Raw genomic sequence first — 6,000 nt, forward strand, 5'->3', positions numbered from 1 at the left:
ACCGTCCGTCCGCGCGACGGAACACCGTCCGTCCGCGCGACGGAACACCGTCCGTCCGCGCGACGGAACACCGTCCGTCCGCGCGACGGAACACCGTCCGTCCGCGCGACGGAACACCGTCCGTCCGCGCGACGGAACACCGTCCGTCCGCGCGGCGGAACACCGTCCGTCCGCGCGACGGAACACCGTCCGTCCGCGCGACGGAACACCGTCCGTCCGCGCGAAGGAACACCGTCCGTCCGCGCGAAGGAACACCGTTGGTTCACGCGCGGGCGAACATTGGAGAGCATGTGCGCGGTCGCGCATGAGCGTAGGCGTGCAGGCAAGTGGGGGTGGGGTCGCGCGGGCACGTGGACGCGCAGGCACGTGGGCGTGCGGGTGAGTGCAGGCGGTCGGGAGACCGATGACGCGTAGGCGGGCGATGGCGCGTAGGAGAGTGAAGGCACGTCGGCAAGCGACGGCGCGTCGGCAAGCGGTGGTGCGTTAACAAAACGCTAGCGTGCAGGTGAAGAATCGCGCGGGCGCGTAGGCGATTGCCAACACGAGAGACTAGTGATGGTTAGCGCGCATCGTGCTAACAGAAGGCGCGCAGGTGCATCAGGAAGGAGAGTGCTGAAGCAAGCTGTTAATCAGGCGATCCTAGACGGTCAGAAAACCGTTGGCGCCCATTGGTGCGTGGCAAAAAAGGGCGCGCAGATGTGCGCTGGCGATTGAAGAAAGCTGGCGCACAGAAGGACAGAAGTAAAGGTGAGAGCTGGCGAGCAGGAGGAAGATCTACGGCAAGACTCCGCTACCGGAGATCGTGGTCCACAGCAGGCGAGCGCTAGATCGCTACTGATGGTGTTCAGGGGAACTGACACGCGTGGCAGATCGATGGCGATTGTTGACGCGTAGGAGATCGCTGACGAGCAGGTGAACGTTGACGCGTCTATGGTCGCTGGCGAGCAGAAGGCAACGCGTGGAAGCCTGTGCGAAGAAGAAGAGTCCTTGTCCAAGACCTGAACCGAAGTTCTAGATCGCGGGGGCGAACGTGGGCGCACAGGGCGCGTAACAGGAACCAACAGGAACAGCAGAGATGATCATCATGAGAGCACTGACGAACAGGAGAGCGCTGACGAACAGGAGAGCGCTGACGAACAGGAGAGCGCTGGCGAACCGGAGAGCGCTAGCGATCAGGAAAGCGCTGATGAGCAGGAGAGCGCCTGTGCGCTAACACTGAGCAGGAGCAGGAGAGTGCCTGTGCGCTAACACAGAGCAGGAGAGAACACAGCAGAAGGGCGCGCAGGGGAACCCTGACACGCAAGGGAAGAACCCCCGTGGGAGGCAACCCTTTGCCCCGAAGGGATCGTTGTCCGTCGGGAGACTGATGTCCGCCGGGAGACTGATGTCCGTCGGAAAACCGTTGTCCGTCGGGAAGACCGTTGCCCGTCGGAAGACGAGGTCAGACTGCTGTCCATCTGCACCAGGGGCGGAAGATCAAGAAGAAGGAGTTGTAGGCTGCATACGGAGATTCAAAAAGGCGCCTCTTAGCACCCTTATAGGTAGATGGGAGGCCCTTACGACGAGGCGGACGGTGAGCCTTACGGCGAAGGAGGCCAACAGCAACAACAGCAGAAGAATCCTCCGAAGAGGAGTCTCTATGAGTGTACTCTCTCGCGAACGTAAGAGAAACACTTCGTAGAAGAGACTGGTCAGCCAGTGACCTAAAAGGAGCAATCCTCCGAAGAGGGGCTCCTGCAGTTGCCCAGCCCCTTTAGCGAAACTGCAGGTGCGACCGCTCAGCCCCAAGAGCATAGTCGCACGAAAAAAAGGCAAGAGAAGAACCCCCCAAAAGGTGAAAAACTCAAGCCTGGACAGGAAAAACTTCCCTCGGAAGGAAAGTTACCCACCAAAGGAGGCGAGCCTCCTGAGAGTTCTAAAATGAACTGGAGAGCTGTCAATCGTCACGGGAGTACTTCCAGAAGAAGGAGACACGCCCCTGACGAAAATCCATAGGGGAGGCAGCAACAGCCGAATCCCCAGGCCTCAACAAGACAGCTCACACCGTTGCCATATTACAGAAACGAACTAGATCGGTAACCATAAAAAAATAAAACAAAATTCATTAGTACACATTCATTCCCCCGGGAAGGCTCCGAAGAGGAATCCCGAGGGAAAGGAACACAAGAATTACACAACAGGCACGTGCCCTCACAACCACTTACACTCACGGAAGGAGAGCTGTAACCAACAAAGAATTATAACAATTATAATTATGTAACTATGTAATTATGTAATTTAAAAATGAATGAACACTAAAGAAAGAACGCAAACCCCGAAAGGAATCGTTCTACAAAGCTGAAAAATCAACAAATACAATTAGATTCATAAACTAATTGAGACAAAACGTACGGCGTAGCAACCCCCCCACACGGGAAGGAAGCTACAAAAGGCGTAGTAACGTAGTAAAAGGGTGAACGACCTCAAGGCGAGAGAGAGAGAAACACCGAAGTCAAACTCGATCGCGACCCATAAAACTACACCATGGTGGCCTAAACTGCCGAGGGCTCCACGGAGATACCGTACACTACACACACAAGCACAAACTCTGAAAAGGAAACTTACTGATTTCTATACTCAAATATATACATAAACATGAGAAAATGTTTACATATATATTGAGTAAAAGAAAAGTAAGTGATTAAGTAAAGACAAAACAACAATGGCTGCCAAGCGAGGACATAGACAGAGACGTCTGTCCATGTCCGAGCCAAAAGTGAAAGTGGAGCATTCACCTGTGTGTGAGGGGGGGAGGGGTAGCTAGCTACCACTCCCCTACCCCCCCCCCCCCGCAAACTAGCGCGGGGGTATTACACCCTCGTTAAATTCTAATGGCTTGCCATTTCAGCTACGCTAAAAGGTAAACCCAATGTAAATAGCGTGGTTTGTATTTCGGTTACGGAACAAATATACCATTAGTATGGTATAGGATATATATAATCCATGCAGTTTTCCATAAATTTATTATACGTCCAAGAACATACTGTATAGAGAAGAAAAGGTTTGTTTTACCATTATATACCGTTTTCCCCAACCAAAACCCCAAGTTCCCACTGGGGGTCCCCCATTATCGACGGACGTATGTATGTATGTATGTATTAAGTATTTATTTGAGACAAAAATAAGTGCCATTTTTTAAGGAAACAGGCATTTTTCGGGGTGTATGTATGATAGCAGCCACCTGTATGCATTATGATGTCTAACTTAGAATATGGTGCAGTGTAAGGGGGGTTGCAGGGGGGCGTTAGCACCCCGTTAGGTATGTAGGTAAGGACACGGCTTGTAGGTTAGGTTAGGGGGGAAAGATTAGGTTAGTTGATGTCAATTTTTAATCAACACATGAGGAACTAGTCGCTGATATACAAAGGCTCCCATTTTTCTATAGGGAAACTTGGATTTTACTAGGAAAGGTTTCCTCGGTATTATTTTAGAAAGAGGAACCAGCTTAGCGACCTATAAATACTTCAGAAACGCATAAATCACACTTTTCTGATTAGGAATATACCATTAGTTATGCCCGGAGATGAATAGAACATAAGTAATCGATTTTTGTTACATTTACAAAAAATGAGGACTCTCTTTTTTACTAAGGCGAGTGGCTATTGTTCACCCTTTCACTCCCTCCAAAAAATGACTTCATAGCTCCGTCCCCTCTTTTTGTTCCACCTATACACTTTGTTTGATTGCCCCACGTGACTTATTCACGCACCACGTGACTTGATACTTTGAAATAATTGGCTCATTTTAAACAAACGAAAGCCAATTATATTTAAATATTTCTACCACTGTGGCGCTTCAGGCAATACTAAGCATGGCCGTCGTGCAGATAACTTGTCGTAGTTGTGATATAGACTATTTTGAATTTATAAGACGATATCACTCGCAAGATTCCGAATTCATCACATTTTTGCAGGCACATGGTGTTTTACCTACCGCAGTAATTTGTCCTCACTGTGATATAACTTGTACATATAGTGAAACAAGGCATAAATTTTTGTGTGGCCATCGAAGGAAGCTTAATAAGCAGAAAGGAAGTAGAAAGTGTGCGTATTCGGTTAGCCTTTTTAAGGGGACATTTTTAGACAGTGTTCATGTGAAACCCTGGGCAGTTGCTTTGTTTGTAAACCATTGGTTAAGAAAATCTTTTGATCATACCACTATTATATGGTGTCTAAAGTGGTCAAGTAGAACAAGTGTAGATTGGCGATCGTTTTGTTCCGAAGTCACAGAACAATGGTTTTCCAACCAACCGCAAATTGGTGGTCGTGACGTCATTGTGGAAATCGACGAAACGCTCTTCGTACATCGCAAATACAATTGTGGTCGACAACTTACCCAAGTGTGGTTGTTTGGGGGAATAGAGCGAATCTCTAAGAAAAAATTCGTTATTCCTCTTAACAAAGAAGGCCAAGACAGAAGTGCAGGGACACTTATTCCACTTATTAAACAATTCATTTTACTTGGTTCTGTTGTGATTAGTGATGGGTGGGCAGCGTATCGCACACTTGCTGAAGAAGGATATACGCACAAAGTGATCAATCACAGCGAACAATTTGTCGACAGAAACGATAGAAGTGTCCACACGCAAAACATTGAACGCCTTTGGCGTGTTATAAAAGAGTGGTCGAGACACCCTGGTAACCGAAAACAATATCTCGAACAATATCTAGCGAGATATTTGTTTATAGACAATTTCAATAAAGAACAGGGTCAGGTGCATCACAACTTTTTTATTGAAGCTGGGAAATTACATGTACCCCATAGTGACCGACAACGACCACAGGCCGAAACCGATAATTCATCTTCGGACAGCGATATCGACCAACCAGGGCCTTCTTTTTAAGGTAAATATAAACTTAAGTTTAGGTTGTAACTAGAATTTGGTGTTATTATACTGTCTTAAGTTCGGTAGTGCCCAGAAAATCACTATCCTTAAGGGGGAGTCGCAGGGGGGGAGTGCCCCCCACCCCCGCGCTAGGCCTAGGTAGGGGTACAGGGCCCTAGGTTAGGTGGTTGTATCAGGTTAGGTTAGGTTAGGTTTGTTATAGAGTAAAGTCTAAAACCGTTCATTTCCAAGGAAAATGAAGGTGATATTCGTGCAAAACATAAAAATCACCTAGAAAACAAAGTTTCATGTCATTTTGGGCTGGTTCCTCTTCCTAAAAATTTACCGTTTCCTCGACCGTGAGTACAGTAATACCCAGCCGACTAGCCTAACTTGGATTGCTTTATTTGGGTATCCTGTCTCCTGAAGATTTTGGCTTATCACAACTAACCTCATCCAGATTAGTATTTGAACTACGTTTTACCCTGAGAACATCTATATTTTGTCGTCGATGTCACAAGCTAGCTTCCCTCCATAAGAATGTCCATTTTATCTACTTACATTTCGTGATAAACTATACCTGAAACTAATAACAGGACCCATAGTTCTCACTATCAACATATATGCTCTGCCCTGTAATACAGTAAAATAATACCCATATATGTTCATGGCTCTTATTAGTACCTTAGACTGAATATAAGCTAATAATGTAAAGAAATGTAAAATAGTATTGCACTATCACTTTGCTCTATATGAAAATACCTGTTGACACAGCCAACCTCCTTACCAGAATTATATTTGAAGACCCTACGGTAATCATCCACTATAAAACAACTATAATAAGCAAGCGACACTTTCCGTATGTAACTGCAGCAAATGCCAGCAATGCAGTAGTACTAGACTAGTACTTCAATTATTAGTAGTGTATATCTCTCTTAGTAGTATTAATAGCATAGACCCGATTACAAACGGCTCCCCACTTGTTATAGTTCAGTTTAAGATGGAGAAATGATAGCAGATTTTGAATAGACTGGAAAAGAATTTGAATAACATTATACATGTCTGTTTAAGGTGAGTACAGGTAGTACTGGTGTTCAAACACAAGCAAAAATAAACGAATTAACATTAAGACCGAT

General features: G+C 46.6%; 1 protein-coding gene across 1 annotated transcript in view; it reads right to left on the reverse strand.

Moving 5' to 3' along the window:
* LOC137627657 (ATPase family gene 2 protein homolog B-like) overlaps positions 1-5,789 on the reverse strand; it is a 449,107-nt gene extending 443,318 nt beyond the window's left edge. The window contains exon 1 of the mRNA XM_068358828.1: positions 5,652-5,789. The gene's annotated coding sequence lies outside the window, so the exon portion shown is untranslated. The remainder of the gene's footprint in view (positions 1-5,651) is intronic.
* Positions 5,790-6,000: the final 211 nt, after the last annotated feature.

This window comes from Palaemon carinicauda, chromosome 2 (assembly GCF_036898095.1).
Source record: "Palaemon carinicauda isolate YSFRI2023 chromosome 2, ASM3689809v2, whole genome shotgun sequence".
NCBI lineage: Eukaryota > Metazoa > Arthropoda > Malacostraca > Decapoda > Palaemonidae > Palaemon > Palaemon carinicauda.